The following is a 20,133-nucleotide window of genomic DNA, read 5'->3' on the forward strand; positions in this document are numbered from 1 at the left end:
CCCTTTCAAACCCTTGCTGAGTATTGCAGATTCTGTTTTCAGAGATAACAAATACTATTCCTTGCTCCATATGCACTGACAATTTTCTGCCTCATTATTATTTTTACCTCATTATTATTATCACCAGTCAGGATTTTCTCAATACCCGCTTAACCAATCCCTTGCACGTGACTTTCCCTCTGATTCACTTTCCATGCTGTTCCTATACTTACTTTCTTAAAGCTTTGCTTCCATAATTCATTCATCTAATGTCACTAAACCATTGCCTGATGTCATGTACTGTGTTAGGTGTGGGTGATGAGAAAGTAAATAAGACTTGGTCCTTTCACCTGTATAAATTGCAATTAAGTTTGGCACAAAGACATGCCATGAAATAATTGTAATACAGTATGATTGGTGAAACATTTTAAGCATGTACAAAGTGCTATGATAAGGCGAGGAAGGAGGGATCAAGGCTAAGGTGAGAGGATTAGAAAAGTCTTCAGAGAGGAGAAGGCAATTTGAAATCTGTGAGGGATAGATGAGCTTGCACCAGGTAGACACTAGAGAAAAGCTAATTGTAGGCAGAAAAAACAATATTTACAGAAATATGGAGATATAAAATGTAGCAAGTTTGAAGATCGCTAATTTTTTCCAGGATTACTGGCATTTAGGATGTGAGTTAAGAAAGGCAGGATTGACCAGAGAGTTTGGTCAGGGACTCCTCAAGGGTGGTTTTTTTCTGGGGAAAGCTGTGTAATTTGAACTTTACTCCATATTTCACAGATAATAAAAGCTATGAGATAATAGTTGGTTTTAGTGAGATGACTTTGGAAAGTGTTCTACTCATTTGCTGGATGGGTCAGGAACTAACAGCAGGGTAACCAGGTAGTTTAGTTCAAGAATCCAGGTAAGATATGATCAGGGCAGTCCACGTAAGGGAAGCACTGACAGAAGATTGGGAAGAAAAAGCCTCATTCTAGAGTTGTGACATAGAGGAGGTTCTACTGGAATTGAGGGAGACATTTTGTCTCTTTGTCTGGTCAAGATTCTGAATCCACTTTCATATGATTCATTATTTTGGCTCCCACATGTGACTGAGAAGATGTGGTATTTGTCTTCTATGAATGGCTTATTTCACATAACACAATGATCTCTAGTTCCATCTACATTGTTGCAAATCAAAAGATTTCACTCTTTTTTGTGGCTGAATGACATCCTATTGTATGTATATACCATATTTTTAAAAGTCTATTCATCCATTGATGGACACAAGTTGATTCCATATCTTGGCTATTGTGAATAGTGCTGCAATTACCAGAGGCTAGGAAGGGTAGTGGGGAGAGTGAATGAAGAGAATTTGGTTAATGGGGACCAAAATACAGCTTGAAAGAGGGAATAAATTCCAGGAGTTGATAGTATAATAGAAAGACTATAGTTAAAAATAATTTATTGTATATTCAAAATAGTTAGAAGAATTGGAGTGTTCCTGATAGAAAGCAAAGCAAATGTTTGAAGTAATGGATATTCCAATTACCCTGATTTGATCGTATTATACATATATCAAAATATCACATGTACCTCCAAAAATATGTATAATTATTATAAATCAATAAAAATGTGAATTCAATCTTTTATGATTAATGCAACTTTTTTCTTTTCTGTTGTCTAGGATTGATCAAATTTAGCTCAAGTCATTATGTACTTCTGTATAAATGACATTTGCTCTTTTCCTAGAGTATATTGGTCTCATGTTTCCCCTAGGTTCGTGATATTTTTAGTTGGATTTTTCAGAGCCTTAAGATTAGTTAGAGTGCTTCAAGGGCTTTGCAGGAAGTGATTAGAAAGATTGGGATGGAGACCAGGGGCAAAGTTTGGGTACTCTTATCCATACTTTAACAAAGACAGCTCTTCTTTCATTTGCTTTGTGTGTGAGGTTCCACACAAGATTCTGTTTTCAGAAAGCTGCTTAAATAACCCTCACTTAAGGTAGTGAGCAGAACTTATGAAATTTCAGTGTTCATTGTGTGTATTGTTGTCAGACTTGGAGGAAGAGCCCAATTCATATTGTGCCAAGATGTAGATGGGCTGAGCCTTTGCACTGACCATGGAGAAATGCTATATGCCATACGACTGCAAGTCACATGAAAACAAGATATCTGGGTTAGTGCCTAAAAAGGTCAAAAGTTACATTGAAAAGGCATGCTCTTGCCATTCTTTCAGGATAACACACCTGCCTCTTGTAATGAGGTGTACAATCTTATATTGTTAGGAGCAAATTACGGAATGCTTCAAAAAATAATTTTTTAACTTATATATGACGTGGTCAACATATCATTAAGACATCAGTAAAACCATTTTCCATTTAAAATTAGGTGAGGCAAATTATCTCTGTCCTTCCTACACAATCTGGAGCACCCAATGAGCCACAGCCACAACCACAGCTCATAAATAGAGCATTCAGATACTGATAACATATTAGGAAATATAACTGACTCAGGACCTGCAGACTCAATGTAAGAAATGAGGGAGAGGGAGGACGTTCAGGTGTTTCCTGACTTTCTGACTTGTGTATTTGAATGGATAACAGTGGTCTTTAACTAGGAGAATACACAGGAGAATGAGGAGCGTAGAAGGCAAAATAAGGAGATTGTCTTTGAAACAAGTGAAGTTAGAACTGCAGATGTATGTCCAGGATGCAGTTATATAAACAAGACCACAGCTCTCAAGAATCTGGGAGGGCAATAGATCTGACAGCCATCAAATGACATTAGTGAAGATTAATGAAGTGGATGAAATTGTTGAGGAGATATTTTTGAACAACAAAAAGCTAAGGAGGGAATGTTGAGTGGCCTCAAATTAACAGAGGACAGAGACAGAGAACTTATTCCAGTGAGGAATAAACATTATAGAAATAATAAGTACACTAAGAGAGAGTAGTTATCATTGAATGCACAGAAGGGAGCAGTTTCCAGAATAAGGAAATGGGGATCAGTGATCAATGCTGCACCAGAGAATTACTATAATTCTTGCTTGCTTCAATGATCACAGATTCCTTAGTGTCGAATGGAAGGTCCTCCCAAGTCTTATTTCTAGTCCTCTTTCTTATAAATCCTGAGTGTTCTTCTAGGCCTGCACATACAAAATCTTTGTTCTGGCAGCAATTCTCTTTGCCCTTTATAGAACCTGTGTTGTGCTTTCTCAAATTGCTTCTTACATCTGGATGCATATTTACATATTATATTTGCCAGTTGGGCTTCTACTTATCTTTGAAGTTTGTGGTAATTTGATTATAAAAATGGACCCTTATCTATGTCCTTTACAATACAACTTTGAAGATCCTTCCTTCAAAAGACTGACTGCATTTCTCCAGCTCCTGAATCTGGGCTGGCTTCTTCATTTTCTCTGGCCCACAAAATGAGCAATATGAAGTCTGCCAGCTCAAGACAAGGCTTCAAGTGGCCTTGAGAACTTGCATTCTCTCTCTCGGAACCTGCCATGATCGGAGAAAAAGCCCAAGATGGCCTGCTGGAAGATTATGCCGAGAAGAGTCATGATCATTATAAGCCAGCTAAAGTAGTGCTATCTCCAAATATGTAAAAATGCTCAAAGATCAGCAGAGCTGCCTGCCTAACCTGAAGCTGACCATGGGCACATGAATAATTTAAACAGAGTCCAGAAGACCTATTAGCTTGCTCTTAGATTGCTGAGCAATAATAATGGCTGTTATTAATACTTTAGGCTACTATGTTTTAATGTGGCTTGTTTTGCAGTCACACTTAATAGCTAACTGACACAGTATATCATCTCTTACCTCCTCACTTCCATGAAACCTGCCTTGATAAATCTTGTTAGAAAAAAATTAAAACAAAGTAGGTTCTTTCCTTTCGTACAGGTGAGTGGCCTGAGATGAGGTGACAGAGGAAGACAGAACCCAGAATATTCAGGACTTAACAGGTCTTATTAATGATTTTAGAATTTAACATTCTCAAACATTCCAATATTTTTCTCACTTGGATTAAAAAACAAAATACAAAAACCAACAGCAACAACATTGTAATTATGTTAAAAATTCTTGAATCTTGAGACAATTGGAAATCTACTTGAAAATATTCAAGAATCCACCATTTCCTCTAACTCAGGCAAGCCCACCCAGAGGGCACCCACCCTAGCGCTCAGCCTCAACTTCCCCTGCTCTCCTTGGTATCTAAGCCGTACAGTTTGAACAGCGTCAGAATCAGATACAATGGAATGTCCCCACATCTCTCCTCTTTCTCAGGTTACCTTCTAGAGCACAGGCACTTAAGATCCTACAAGCTTGCTTTCAGTGTGCCTCTCTACAATAACACCTGCTTCAGGGCTGAAAGCACTTCTACAAAGTAGGAGATAATGGTTAATGCAAGTTAAAGAAGGTCGGCTGCTACTTAGCTTCAAGAACTTCTTGTAAGACAAACACTGAACTACGTACTTGAAACTGAAAAACTCTAAAATACGCGAATGTTTTTAATGGCCTCTGAGAGTTGGACAACTTGATCCCGTGTTTTTGATGGCAGGGATTATAGCCCTGATATGCACCTGCATTGTATCAGGGGAACAAATCGTTGTTTTCATAATTTATTCCTTGGCTTCTACTCAGGATCCAAAGTATCAGGGCACATGGAAATTGGTAAGGAAGTTACCATCCTCAGAGTCTCCTTCCACTTGTGCTGGAAGCAATGAGAATGGCAATTGCTCTTGCATCCTTCCCTTGTAGATCCTGCGCGGTGAAGCTCATGACTTTACACTTTCCCAGAGGTTAGCTTATTCAGACAAACTCAAGCTGGCGCCTCATCAGTGGAACGTTTTGCTTCTGTGGCATGTGTGCAGCTGTCAGGGAAAACCTTAACGGCTCTGCAAACTGAGAAGCTGCTTGGCAGTGTTTCTGTCACAGGGCTCCAGCTCCAACCTACCCAGCCTCTGGACAACCGTCTACTCTTCAGTGATGCCAGCCAGACTGACTGAGGCAGAGACAGAAACTTCCACTGAGGCGCTAATTCTGAATACTCCATGCTTTTCAGTGATGCATTTGGAAAACTTCCCAGATTGTACATCTGCCATAGCATAATAGCTTGTACTTCATAAAATAAAGCTTTCAAGGGAGACAGTGAGAACAATCACATCTATTCACAGAGGGAGGGTGACATTTCTTCCTTTTTTCAGGGACAAGTGCCTGCCTCGTTACTCTCTGGCCCTGGTGTGGTAGCTGCTGGTGAATGTGTGTAGTCAGGACGGGTTCAGGGGCACGGGGCCCCGCTGGAAGAAGCCCTGTGATTGGTGCATGGCCCCGTTGGGAGAAACCTCACGACAGTGCATGGCATTTCTGGGTGGGGCGCTGTAATTGGTGCACAGCCCTGCTGGGAAAAACTCCGGGACTGGTGCATGGGCCCCGGGAAACACCCTGTGATTAGTGCGCAGTCCCACTGGCTCTTCCGAAGCAAGCTAATTTAGATGGGTAGTGTGGGTCCAGAATGGAGCCGAACTCAGACACTCCGTAAAGTGAAGGAGTCTTCTTTCCCTCTTACCTCCTCTCCTCAACATGCGCAATTTTTTCTTTTTTGTTTATTTATTTATCTTTTTTTTCAGTGCGGTGGCCAAGTAGCCCAATGCCAGTGAACTTCCCTTGGTACAGCTGAGGAAATTGAGATATAATGTTAGTTTTTTAGGGTTTGTTCAGGTCCAACTGAGACTTTGTCAATTTCTTTATTGGGAAACTCATCTGACTCGATGATTAAATCTCAAAATTAATATTCAAACGTATTGAATTCCAGGGTGAAAGAGATAAAGATAAAGAAGAGCAAATTCAGATGGGGGATAGGAATTTTGGGCTAAGTAGGATTATCTGAACATTCTTTAAAATGTGCTCTTCTAACATAAAGGCACAGTGAACTGCAAGGAGATTTATTTTACAAAGAAAGGGAAAGAGTATTTCGGGAACAAGCGCATCGTCTACTGAGGTTTTAAAACCTGATACATCAGTACAACTTTAGTTGTTAAATGTATATTAATGGGGTAAAGAGTGCAAATTCATTGTCTGGGAGCTTCTGATGGGGTCAATTTCAGGCATGCCTGAAATGCAAAATGTACAAGTAATCTCCAAATGCAAATTCTTCTTAAAACCAGAAGAAAATGAACAATATGAGATAAAATGACTGATGGCTTAAATACTGAAGTGTGTGGAAGGAGGGAGGAGAGACCCGGTCTCTGGGTGCTGTGTTCTATGAGCAGGAGCCTACGGCAGCCACACAGACTAACCATAAGACTGGAGGTATTTAGTTTAGATGTCTCCTTATAAAGGATGATACCCAAGCTCTTTTTGTCACATCACAACAGCAGTAGGTCTAGTGATGAGAAGAAACTTAGAAACTCAATCTAGATATAAGTAATTTAAAAAATAAGTTTCCAAAAGGAAATATAGTTTCTCTTAAAACTTATTTTCCTTCTCAACACTGAAGTAGCAAATATAATAGCAAATAAAAATTGGCACGTAGAATGGGCAGACTATAAAAAGAATACACATACTTGCAGTTGTTACTGTACATGTTGAAAGAGGCAGAAAAACATGAAGAATTTAAAATAATATAAATTTTTTATTAGGTTTAAAGTTAACACAAAAAAGCATTTTTCAACGTTCTGCATTGTAATAGGAAACATTAAGCCATGACATAACCATGCTATCTGAAGAATAGATAAAGACTTTGGAGTGTTTATTCTTGATATAAGAAGACTCTGTAAGGGGAGACAATATATTACGGTTGTGTGTGTGTGTGTGTCTGTGTGTGTGTCTGTCTGTCTGTGTCTGTGTGTGATTGAAAATAGACATTTTTAATGTTTCCCATTGTATGTACTCTCTTTATACTAAGTAGAATTTTTACTTTACAGAACTTCTTACATATTAATTTAATGTTTATACTGGATATACTATCTTTCCTTACACCAAGGTATAAATTTGTTTTATTCTCTGCCATATTACCAGGGTTTATTCCAGGGTTTGGAATAAGATAAATGTTCAATCAATATTGTATGAGTAAATGAGTGAATGAATGAATGACTTTGGACTGTTATTGGATGTTTTAGGGTGCACAGAGTTAATATTTAGCAAACATCTACCACAACAAACAGTATACCAGGTATTTATGTGTATTTATTTCACTTAATCTTCCCAATGATTTTGAAAGATAGATATCATCTGCTTCATTTTGTAGATGAAGAAACTGAAGCTTCTAGAGACTATCTGAACCATCTCTGGCTGTTTAGATCCAAGGCCAGTATTCCTGTCAGCTCCTGTTACCCATAATGGAAACGGATGCCTACTCAATATAAGAATGAACTTTCTAAGAAGTCTAACGATTCTGAAAGGAATGCACTGTCGTATGAGGAACTGAATTATTTGTCAGTGAAAATTATGGAGAATGTTTGACCATCTACCAGAAACATAGAGAAGACAGGAAAAGAAGTTGAATTTGGAAGCCTCTAACGTTCCTCTCAACTCTAAAACTTTTAATTTACTGTCTAGCCATATGCTGAAGTGGCAGAATAATATGGTTCTTCCTCTCTCTTGGTAGTTTCCCCTTTTTCTTTTCCTTTTAAAGCAGATGTTTGCTATTGTGCTTGTTGCCCCAGGAGAAGAATCTACAGAACAGCAATCAGAGAAAGCCTGCTATCATTTGGCTTTCCAATCCAAAAGCCTAAACCTTCAAGGGAAGTTGAAAGCTTAGGGACACAGAAAAAATATTCGAGAGAAAGATCAAAAAAGAGAGCAGGGCTTTCTGACAAATTTGAAAAAGGTAATCTCGACTGGTGAATTAGAATTAGGTGAATGAAATGTGGAAAAGTTAATGGCAAGCAGAGTGTTTCTGATGCTTCAGAGAAAGAAGTGATTTTACACTCATTTTTGGGTAGAGTCATGTGGAAGTAGGACTGTTTCAGAAAGGGGGGGTGGAGGGCTTGGGAATACAAGAGAACATATCTGTTTTTAGGTAAAATCCTGAGTAGAAAGAAGGACCCAGCAAAACGTTGTCTAGAAGGAGTATCCAGGCAGACACAGCCAGAGATAGAATCAAATGACTCAAGGATGAAAGGGACACTCCCCACTCAGGCACCTTGGCCCCTCAGGACACTCCTAAACTTAGACATAACTCTGGGAAAAAGAGCAGTCCCTAGAGGGACAAGAATAGTGGAATAGGGGACTTGAAGATTTGTTCTGAAGCCCAAAGACTAACCAAACAACTGATTGAACATTTCATTTATAACTCTTCACATTCCTGTGTTTTTCTTGTATTTATTTATTTTTATTTTTTATTTTTTTTGCTAGTTGAAATGAAAGCACACATATTCCTCTAGTGAGAAAGGTTTAATTTGTGTCCTGAACAATTCAAATGTGATCATGTGAAGGACTTCAGACTTTAAATTGGTTAACAATTAGAAAATTCGTGTAAAATGCACTTAGTAAAGATTGATGTGTTCTTCCTCTTCCTTTTCATAGTCATTATCATAGGAAACTTTATGTTTATGTTGCTTTATCTAATTATATTGTTTGATACAAGTAAATTAGAGCTCTTTACTAGATTAAAGTGCATTTGTTACCTTCCTATTCTAAGTAGCTGTTAGCCTTGGGTAAACACAAATCCTGTCATACAGATAACACCTATCTCTAAGGGATCTTGCAGTTTTTGTGCTAAGCAATTAACCCATGTGCATGTGGTTGTTTACTTAATATATTTATAATGTTCTTTGTGTACAGGGAGATATAAGGCACAACAAGTAAGGGGAATGTGCTTATTAAAGTATAGCTATTCAAAATGGATATTAGGTTTTAGTTTGAAGTAAGATGTAATTGAGTTGGGCTTGTTGTGGGTAATAACAACATTAACTCTGAATGAAAAAAAGTGGGGTTACCTTGCTTATATTGAGAGACCATCTTCATCTATTTTCCATTAATTATTCTAGTGTTAAATGTTTAAAAAAACCTAGATTTGGAAACTTATATTAAATTGCACCCTTCTGTTTCCCCCAGAAGGTAATGGTTTGCTGCAGTAAGAGTAGTGGTGAAAAGTGTCTCTCTACCCCTTTCTCTAATAACGCTTTTTTTTCTGCAGGCTGTACAGAGATTGTCACTGGGCAGAGTCCTTTGTGAAGCAGACACCAAAAATGCAAGAGAATAAATTGGGAAAATGTGTAAAAGATAAGGCACAGGAGAGCAGGAATAGGCAGGCTGTCAACTGACTGACTTCTTTTTTTTTTTTTTTTTTTTTTTTTTTTTTTTTTGACGGAGTCTCGCACTGTCGCCCAGGCTGGAGTGCAGTGGCGCCATCTCAGCTCACTGCAAGCTCCGCCTCCCGGGTTCACGCCATTCTCCTGTCTCAGCCTCCTGAGTAGCTGGGACTACAGGCGCCCACAACCGCGCCCGGCTAATTTTTTGTATTTTTAGTAGAGACGGGGTTTCACCGTGGTCTCGATCTCCTGACCTTGTGATCTGCCCGCCTCGGCCTCCCAAAGTGCTGGGATTACAGGCGTGAGCCACCGCGCCCGGCCAACTGACTGACTTCTTAGTGAAGATTTTGTCTTGAAAGGAGATCTGAATGGCATCTGACCATGGTTTCCATAAGCACCATTATTTACTTTTAAAAATGTAATTAATTATTAAAATTATATGGATACAGATACGGAGTCAGTTCCTGAGGAAAGCTTTGGAGAGAGAAAACAGGAAGGGGATGGGATTAGACATACAGAAAAGAAATACCTGGCCTAAATTATCTGCCAATTATCCGAGAACATTTTATCCAAAAGACTTAATAGCTGCGCGGTCAGAATGAGTCATTTTTCCACATCGTCTTTGCTAGAGAAACTTAACTGTTCATATGTACATTTTTGCAGGTACGTTTTATATGGATTCTATTAACATCCTAATTAAACCTCTTGGGGCAAGTATTTGAATGCCACTGTGACTATACATAGCAATGAAGCTTAGAAAAAAAATAAAATTCCCTACTTGACTAAAAGAATAAGCAAAGAAGAATTAATGTTCCTGAACTTGCTTTGTTAGAAGGAAAGAATAAGGGAAGTCCTAGTGATTTATTTTAAATGATTGTTATTGATTACTTTTCCAACATGAGTGAACCAAGCAGGTGGTTCAGAAGTAAAAAATTACAGCTTATTAGGATCGCTTTCCTCAGTTGTGAGTAATAGATAGATAGTAAAACTGAATAAAAGGGAGGATAGTTTACAAATTGGTGACTGAAAATGAGGACTGAACCCTTTTAACATCATTTTTTTCTAAACCAAGTGACATAATAATGGAGACTAATCAGAAGATTTCACCCAAGTTCCAATCTTCTTGAGTCCAATTTGCTCCCTTGAGCTCTGGTGAGTTTAAACTATATATTCCCCAGAGAAAATATGAAAACCCTTTCCTACCTCCCATTTTGTCATGAATCTCGCCAATGTTAACCTATGCCTGCTTGGGAGAAAACCATTGCTGGATGTAAGAGCCTTTACAACAACTTGGCAGAACTGTCTTTTGGAGCATTTGAACATGGGATATTATATGTACAGCAGGCTCTTGCCTTCCTGACTATGTGAGTCTCTTAGGACTGCCATAACAAATGCCACAGACTCAGGGGCTTAAACAACAGAAACTTATCTTCTCACTATTTTGGAGGCCAGAAGTCCAAGATCAAGGAGTAGACAGGGCTAGTTTCTTCTGAGGAACTCTCACCTTGTCTTGTAGCTGGCCATCTTCTTCTGCTGTCTTCATATGGTCTATTGCTGTCTTCATATGGTCTTCATTCTGTTCATGTCTGTGTCATAATCTCCTTTTCTTATAAGGGCATCAATCATAGTGGATTAGGGCCCACCCCAATGACCTCATTCTAACTTAACTACTTCTTTAAAGATGTTATCCCTAAATGCAGTCACATTCTGAACCTGCTGGAGGTTAGGGCTTCAACATAGGAGTTTTTGGGCTACAAAATTCAGCCCATAACACTGATTTATATCTGAGAACAGAGGTGTTAGGTAGACCTATATTCTTCTTTCATAGATCTGACAGCTTTGAGCCAGCTATGCCCAATCCGGTTTTGCAGAGAAGTACTGTCTCAGCAGCACTGGCTTTACATCCTTCTCGTCCCAATATTCTCACTCCCCATACACACTTGGACTAACAAGGTGACATGGAAAGAGAAGAGGTACCGCTTTGCCAGGAGAACAGACTTTGTTAGGGTGTGGAAGGGGACACTTTATTTTTCCATATCTAAGAAAGGAAAATCTGAAAAGAATAACTCATTAGAGTTAGATGTGCCTACAAGAACAGGAAATTGACAGTTCTTCCCTAGCTGGACATCTGCATTAATACCAGAATTTCTGTGCTAGTGGAGTAGGGGACGAGAACACTGGGGACAGATGGCATGGTGACTTCTGCCAGGCCAAGCTGAGTCTCACACCACCTTCAACTTGAACATTCTTGGGTTTCCAGTTTCTAATATGTAAGATAGAGTCTGAACATACCTGTGGGCCTCAAGTTGATAGTGGATGTCTGATGAGACTGTTGGCTGCAGTCTGTATTTGAGAAGAATGCAGGGTAAGGTTGCAGTGGGAGTTGGGCAGATGTGGCTGAATCTCACATGGAAGCACCAATACTGGGGAGACTAGCTAAGAATGAGCCTTGACTAGTTGACAATACCCCATCCATCCTTGTCAAACCATGCACCAGCCAGGTTGACAGTGAGACCATCCAGACAGGGAACTGCCTCCTCATTCAGGGAGGCCTCCGAGAACTTGCTTTACTTCATCTCTTTCATTTTTGCCAACATGTGGGCAATATATGTGAGGGAGAAGCTTATGAGAGCCAGACCAAATCCCCTTTCATTCTATTTTCTGAGGGTGGGGCACAAGGAGAGAAGAGTTATGAAATGTTGATGAGATTCTGAGTTTTAAGAACTCTAAGTGACTGTTTTAATAAATGAATGAAAGTTAAGATTATAGCTATGATTCTATTACTGAAGCTCACCCAGCAAGTGTGAAAGGTGAGATTCAACAGAGCACTTTGGGACACTTACTGACAAATAATAACATAGTTTTATTTTTATACCCTAACACATTATGATTTCTCAATAAACCAGCCACTTCTTGCACATAAAGAGCTAATAATATCTCATTTCCTGCTGCATGAGAATTTGACCTTTGGTAACTCCTTAGTATTGTTTTCCTGGTAACTTGATAGACATGTACCAACTGCATTATGAAGCAACAGAGAATATCATTAAAAACTGACCCATAGTGGCCATGCTTGGTAGCTCATGCCTGTAATCCCAGCACTTCGGAAGGCTGAAGTGGGCAGATCACGAGGTCAGGAGATCAAGACCATCCTGGCTAACATGGTGAAACCCTGTCTCTATTAAAAATACACAAAATTAGCCAGGTGTGGCAGCAGGCGGCTGTAGTCCCAGCTACTCAGGAGGCTGGGGCAGGAGAATGGCATGAACCCGGGAGGCGGAGCTTGCAGTGAGCAGAGATCATGCCACTGCACTCCAGCCTGGGCGACAGAGCGAGACTCTGTCTGAAAAACAAACAAACAAGAAAACAAAACAAACAAACAAAAAACTGACCCATAATTGGCAAATTACTACTTTGAAATTATAAATTGGATCAGGTGCTGGCCAGGACCCTAGAACTCCTGAGAAAATATGGCTTTTGTCTTTAGCTACCAGGGTGGGTAGAGAAAGACCATGAAGTTGGGTCAGAGTTAGGTTTGTCTGAGTTCAGATACTTCTTGGGTAGGGCTTGCTGCAGCAGCTTTGAGGGATAGTGGTGTGGTTCCCAGGTCAATGGAGTTATGTTCCCAGGAGGATTATGGCTGCCTCTGCTGTGTAATGCAGGTTGCCAGGGAAGTGGGGGAAAGCCAGCAGTTACAGGACTCACCTCACTCCCATGAAACTTAAAAGGCCAGTCTCACTCCCATATTGCATCCCCCAACCCCCACCTCAAAAGCACCAAGTTTGTTCCAGATAGTGGGCGAGCAGTGCCCCAGGCTACCAGCTTCCTGACTGAGAAAGCAAGCAGAGCTTTCATGCCTCCCCACGTGCCCACATCTGCACTTTGTATCCAACCCCTCCCCCAAGTCCTGTCTAAGAAACTGTGCAATTGTTTGGAATTGTTACAAAGTTCAGCTAGAGGCTTCCTTGTTCCTGTGGTCTTTTCCCAGTTCCCCTGGCAGCCCTCCCCAAGGACCCCTGTGAGACCAGAAATGGCTTCCCTGGGGACTGAGAAAGCCCACAGAGCTCTTCCTGCTGCTTCCTCTACTCCTGTATTTTGTTCGGCTCTCTGAATTATCTCAGCTCCAGGTAAGGTCAAGTCATTCCCGTAATCTGGACTTTCAGGTTTCCCAGTGAGGGTGTGTGTTCAAGGGGGAACGATCCCCCTTTCCCACTTCCACACTTTGGGCACTTGCAATATTTGGGCTGTCTCTCTGGGTGCAGGAGCAATCTGTTTCCTTCAGAGGGTCTGTGGATTCTCTTGGCTTTCCTGGTGTGTTCCTGCAGTAGTTCTTGGAGCAAAAGTTCATGATGTGTCTCCACATGCTGCTCTGTCCATCCGAGTGGGAGCTGCAATTTAGTCCTGCCTCCTATCCACCATTTTCCCACTTTCTATCCCTTTAAAAACCTGGTTTCTTCTTTCCTCATTTGAAAGTCTCAATTTGTCTAAGAAAGCAGATGCTTCAGAGGCAGTCTGCCTCTGAGAACAGTTTTGAGCCTGATTCTGATAATTCTCGTTTTAAAGACCAAGATAAGTTTAAATAATTATTCAAGATTATACAATTATAAAGTGGCATGACCAGTATTCAAGTGTGTTATCTGGGAGGATATATAAAGTCATATTCTAATGACATAGAAGATCATTAGAATGATTTTCCCTTTAGTGATTTATATACATAAACTTATTTATTAAACAAATACATAAAAATAACATGGTTTTCTAACACTCTGTTTTGAAAGTCCATCTCCCCTGCCTTCAACCCGCGTCATCATTTTGAATCAAAAAGAAGATAAATGGCCACATAGTCTGTTTTTTCTTACACCACTCCAGAATAGTTTTATTGGTAAACCACAATCGGAAAAAAGAAGGAAATTAAATTTGAAAGCCCATGTTTGTGAGAATAAAAGATAAATTAACTGAATATCAACTCTATGTCTAGAACTCTCTAGAAAAGTCTAAGAATCTCAAAGGTAGACTAAGTCCATGAAATGAATATTTTTTCTTTAGGAAGGGAAAGGGAATGTGAAAGTTCATTTACTATAACCTCTCATTCAATAAGCTCAAAGTTCTTTCCAAAATACATTTAGTAACACTGCAGTTACAAACACAATTTCTAAAACGTTAGCATTTCATCCACTTTTTAAATGGACATTCAGAGCAAGTACAGCTTATTGGGACAGGATTGGCATTGAGTATCTTGAATGGTTGTTCTAATTAAGTAGGACGATTCAGGTGTGGTATGGCATGATTCCTTATCAAGGTGCTAAATAGTCACCAGAATTGCTGTTCTCCCTTGTTGAAATAATTCTAGTGTTAATTTCATATTACAAAAGTTTATGTTCAGTTGCTACTGTCTCATGAAAGTGTAGGAAATCTCAAAAATATATATGAGGTTATTCAATTAACTAAAAACAATTACTTATCTTTATAACTTTCCTGTACAATATCAATTACTATAATTGGAAGCAAAATTGGTTACAATTAAATAACAATTGGCAAGGAAAATTTATATGACTGAATGGATAATTATTTTTCAAAATGATTTAGTATAAAAGTTTGGTGAAGAATTTTTGTAAAGAGACATTAAAATGCACACACACACACACACACACACACACACACACACCAGCCTTCAAGTCACACATTACATTTTTCTTTACTGAATTTTAGGGCTGAAGACATTAGAAAACCCCATCATATAATGTAAGAGTTCTACAGAGTATGTCCAAAGACGCAATGAAGTCGCTTTTGTCCCATTTCTGATAACACCATAATGCTAAATTTCCTAGTATCTTGACTTTTTAATATATTTTAAACAGGGAAACAAAGTAAAAGAGAGACTAGTAGCCAAAATCCTTTTTAAGTCATGAATGGGTCAGCGATTATAAGATGTCTTTTACTATCTATATTGGTTTTCTATGCCTACCATAGCAACTGACATAATTTTAATGGTTTAAAACAACACAAATTTACTATCTCACACTTCTACAGGTAGGAAAATAGATGGTTTTGGCTGGAATTGTGCTTAGAGTCCCACAAAGCTAAAATCAGCATGTCAGCAGGGCTGTGTTTTTCTCCTGGAGGCTTTGAGAAGAATCCACCTCCAGGCTCATTTCGTTTAGTGACACAATTCAGTTCCCTGTGCTTGTAGGACTGAGTTCCAGGTTTCCTTGCTGACTGTTGGCTCGGGGTTGCTCTAAGCTTCTAGAACCTTCTGCATTCCCTGGTTCTAGGTCTTCTTCATCTTTAGAGTTAGCAATAATGGGTCAAGCCCCTCTCATGCTTCCAATCTATCTGACCTTCCCTTCAACTGCATCTTGCCAGTCTCTCCTCCCAGCTGAAGATATTCTCTGCTTTTAAAGGATCATGTGATTAGATAAAGCTCACATAGATAATCTGGGGTTATTATTTAAGGTCCCTGAACTTTACTGTATCTGCAAAGTATTTTTTGCCATGTGATATTGTTTGGATTGGGGTCCCCACCCCAAATTTCATGTTGAATTCTAATCCCCAGTGTTGGAGGTGGGGCCTGGTGGGAGGTGATTAGATCATGAGATGGTTTCTCATGAATGGTTTAACACCACCCTGCTGCTGTTCTCATGATAGTGAATGAGTTCTCATGAGATCTGGTTGTTTAAAAGTGTGTAGCACCTCCTTGCTCTCTCTCTTTTCCTTCTGCTCTGGCCATGTAAGACGTGTGTGCTTCCCCTTCACCTTCTGTCATGATTCCAAATTTCCTGACATCTCCCTGGAAGCAGAAGCTGCTATGCTTCCTGTACAACCTATGGAACCACGAGCCAATTAAATCTCTTTTCTTTATAAATTACCCAGTCTCAGATATTTATTTATAGCAGCTCGAGAATGGACTAATACACCATGCAAGGCAACATGTTCAAAAGTCCCAAATATTAGGATGAGGTCATCTTTGGAGGATCCATCTACTTACTGTGCTGTTAAGAGTTGGCCATTTTCCTGTCCTATTGGCTCTCACATCTGCCAGATGCACCCTCTCACCTCCCACTACAAACTCTGGATTTGTCCCCTAGGCTTTGCTTACTTCTGTATGGGAAGCATATAATGATTCTGGTCAGAAATGGCCTCAGTTTTCGAGGTTCCCATTCTTAGTGAATCCTCAAATCTACTCTTCTGCTATTTTTTACTGCCCCTTTAATTCTGACAAATGACCTCTCTGCTGCTATTAGTCTGGATATTGGAATATATGATTTTCTCTGTTCTCAGCCTGTCTGGGTTGAACAGCATGGCTTTCAAACTTGTCAATCCCAATCTGGGATCTCTAATTATCTCTTTCTGGAAGATCTCTGGTTCTGTCCTGAGTGACTCATCCTTTACTACAAGGCACTGTTGCTCCTTTTTTCATATTTCTTAAGAGCTACCGCTTGGTATGGAATGTTACAAAAATGTCTTATTTGTGTTCCAGCCTTATTCACTAGATATATGACACACTTATTAGCTAAGTTAGTATTCATGTGTTATGTGATAAAGCACAACACAAACACAAAATCATGTTTTCAACAATCTATATACCTAGGTTAAGAGAAAAAATATATATAGCATGAATTAACTATTTTCTAGATATTTCTGATAAATTATTCAATGATAATATAGTTATACTGATGATATTAATATGTTTGAAATGACTGGCCTAAAAACATTCATCTTGGTGACTTGGACCAGTTTAGTTAATGAACTTTATTAATATTGTAATGATCTAAGAAGCTATTCAATAGTGGGTTATTATGCAACCAGTAAGAGTGGGAGAGAACAAAATGTGGGTATTTGGTGGAATTGAGCAGCTCCTATCAAATCTCTTCCTCATCTATTTCGAATATTGCATGATCTCATAAGCTCAATCTTACAATTTTAAAAAAAATGTCTACCCAGTGTAATTCACTGCAATACAAAAAAGGCAGATATAGATTATTCCTTCAAGGTTCTTACAGCCTGTTAGAGAAGGTAACTGATACCTCAATGCCTATAATTCAAGGTAGAAAGTGATAAATGTCTTAGCAAAGGCACAGATGAAGCCTTAAAGGAAATGAGTAGAGAAAAATGACCCCGCTATCTGCCTATTTTAGGGGTCCCTAACCTTTATTACATCTGCAAAGTCTTTTTAGCCGCTCAAGGTAACATATTCACAGGTCCCAAAGATTATGGTGTGATCATGATGGAGGAACCTAGTCTAGGGTAGACTCTTAAGAAATACTAATGAGTGTGTTAAGCTTTCTCATTGAATTTGAATCTTGATATGTTTGGACTCAGAAAGGGAGTAAAACTAGCAATCGAGTCAGATAAAGAAATGCAAACCATAACAAAGAGACCAGCCTAGCTAGACCAGGGGACAGGGGGACATACTATCTTTTAGTTAGGCCCAATGTTAGGGGTACATCTTCAAGATGCACATGTGGGTCATTCTATCAGGTAAACCACCTAGAAGAGCGGAAGTGAGAGGATTTCAGATTGGCATATAATTAGCTTTTGGTATAGCCTCAAAATCATTGCAGCCATGGAGCCTGCCGCTTACCTCACTGACCTTCCTTTTATGAGTTACCCCAGGAAATGAGCCCATCCAGCACCCTGGAGCTGGTCCCATAATAAGTGAACATATCTGATGATTCAAGTGGACCCTGAGGACACAGGGGACTACAGGGCATGCTGCAATGAGCCTTCCAGGGCCTTGTCATGATCAAAGCACTCTTGCTATCTCTACTGCACCACGCAGCTCTCAATGGGGTCCTTTTCCAAGAATTGCCCTCTGTGGAAGAAAGTAGTGTCTCCCTGAGTTATGCCCCCTTCTCACATCCAATATTCCACAAGAGAGTACAAAGGCCCAGCCTCCTTGTCTTGATGGATTACTCTAAAGGGTAATGCCAGCAGAAGAGTTCACTGGGGATGGCACAAGGTGTTGTCTACTGTGAATAATAGGTTGGTGCAAAAGTAATTGCTGTTTTTGCCAACCTGATATATCACTGCTCAGATCTCTGCTTCCCTACCTTCCTTACAGGTGCTGTTTCTGAGAATGCACCTCAGTAGTCCTCTAGAAAATGTCCATTTCAGAGTCTATTTCCTGGGAAATCAGACTTATTGAATATTAAAAAAATTCAAAACAAACCAAAAAAATACACAAGGCCCCAGTACTTGTGCAATTGTGCATCATACTTAAAAATTTCTATATTGGGCCAGTGCAGTGGCTCACACCTGTAATCCCAGCACTTTGGGAGGCTGCAGCAGGAGGATCGCTTGAGACCAGGAATTTAAAATCAGCCTGGGCAATATGACAAGAAATGTTAAAAAAAATTAGCTTGGCCTGATGATGCACATCTGTCATGCCAGTTGCTCAGGAGGCAGAGGTAAGAGGATCACTGGAGCCTGGAAATCGGAAGCTACAGTGAGCCATGTTCATGCCACTGCATGCAAGCCTGGGTGACAGAGCAAGACCCTGTCTCAAAAAAAAAAAAAAAAAAAAAAAAAGCCTGTTATATACTACACTACACCACAGTTGGGTTACAGATACATAAACTTCATATAACAGCCACAAAATTAGAGATATTTTTAGCTTTTAAACCATTGGTAATTTAATTTGACCCATAAGATAGTACACTTTTTTTTTTTTTTTTTTTTAAATAGACCGAGTCTTGCTCTGTTGCCCAGGCTGGAGTGCAGTGGTGTGATCTTGGCTCACTGCAAGCTCTACCTCCTGGGTTCATGCCATTCCCCTGCCTCAGCCTCCCGAGTAGCTGGGACTACAGATGGCCGCCACCACGCCCAGCTAATTGTTTGTAGTTTTAGTAGAGATGGGGTTTCACCATGTTAGCCAGGATGGTCTCAATCTCCTGACCCTGTGATCCGCCCACCTCAGCCTCCCAAAGTGCTGGGATTACAGGCGTGAGCCACTGCGCTGGGTCATTAGTATACTTTCAATATCTGTCCTGTTCTAAGCTAACAGGCACGTTCTTTGGAGTCAGACAGATCTGGGTATAAATTTCTGTCTTTCCACTTGCTAACTATGTATCTTGGCACAAGTTACTTAGTCTCTCTGAGCTTCTGTAAGGTGAGGATCAATGTTACCTAGCTACCTCATAAGATTTTTGTGAACATTAAATGAAATATCCTTCCTGCAGAAACCTAGCTCATTGCCTTTCATGTAAGAGGCAATTTATGAATGTTATGGAAAAGCTGCTCTTCTGCTTATAATCTTCTTCAGAGAATAATTGGAACAGAATAGCAGGGAATGTATTGTTTGTGGGTGGGTACTTTAACTAAATAAAGCCAATATAAAGAATAATAGAGAAAACAATGTCAAATAAATCCCCTCTTTTCTAATTTAAAAGCAAACTTAAAATAACAAGGTCCATACTAGAAGGCGTGGCTGGCCTGGCTGTGGTCTACCTATAATGGCTGGCAGATTTGATGAGCCTGAGATGGCATGCCCACCTGCTTTTATGAGGAACTTCCTATGAGGTCAGCGCCACCTCCTCTGCCACCAGCATGCCATTGCCGGGTGGTCTCAAAAGTGTACCTTGCAGCTGTCAATGAGCAAGAGAGGGGAACAATGGCTGCTGGTTCAGGTGTTCTTCCTTCCCAGCCCACACTGGAATCTTAGAGTCCCTGGCCCTCAAAGCCCATCTTGGAACTTCCACAGGTGTCTGGCACGCCACTGGTGTGGGTAGTTTAAACACAGTTGCTCTACGCTTGCTACTTTCCATCACCTGCATAAATCAGGCCACCATAAAGTTTGGATGAATTTCTCAAGCCTTAGAAGAAAAATGCATATACTCTGTCTGAATAGAAAGGCCATAAGAAAAAGCATTAACTTTGATTTGTAATAAATTATTCAGTTATTTTTGT

General features: G+C 39.8%; 1 protein-coding gene and 1 long non-coding RNA gene across 4 annotated transcripts in view; one reads left to right on the top strand and one right to left on the bottom strand.

Annotated features, from left to right (window-relative positions):
- The window catches only part of NKAIN3 (sodium/potassium transporting ATPase interacting 3), a 1,223,038-nt gene that overhangs the window by 304,152 nt on the left and 898,753 nt on the right, over positions 1–20,133 (bottom strand). The window lies entirely within an intron of this gene.
- The window catches only part of LOC126961538 (uncharacterized), a 162,007-nt gene continuing 154,918 nt past the window's right edge, over positions 13,045–20,133 (top strand). The window contains exon 1 of the long non-coding RNA XR_007728330.1: positions 13,045–13,355. This is a non-coding gene — a long non-coding RNA (uncharacterized LOC126961538). The remainder of the gene's footprint in view (positions 13,356–20,133) is intronic.

This window comes from Macaca thibetana, chromosome 8 (genome assembly GCF_024542745.1).
Source record: "Macaca thibetana thibetana isolate TM-01 chromosome 8, ASM2454274v1, whole genome shotgun sequence".
Lineage (NCBI taxonomy): Eukaryota > Metazoa > Chordata > Mammalia > Primates > Cercopithecidae > Macaca > Macaca thibetana.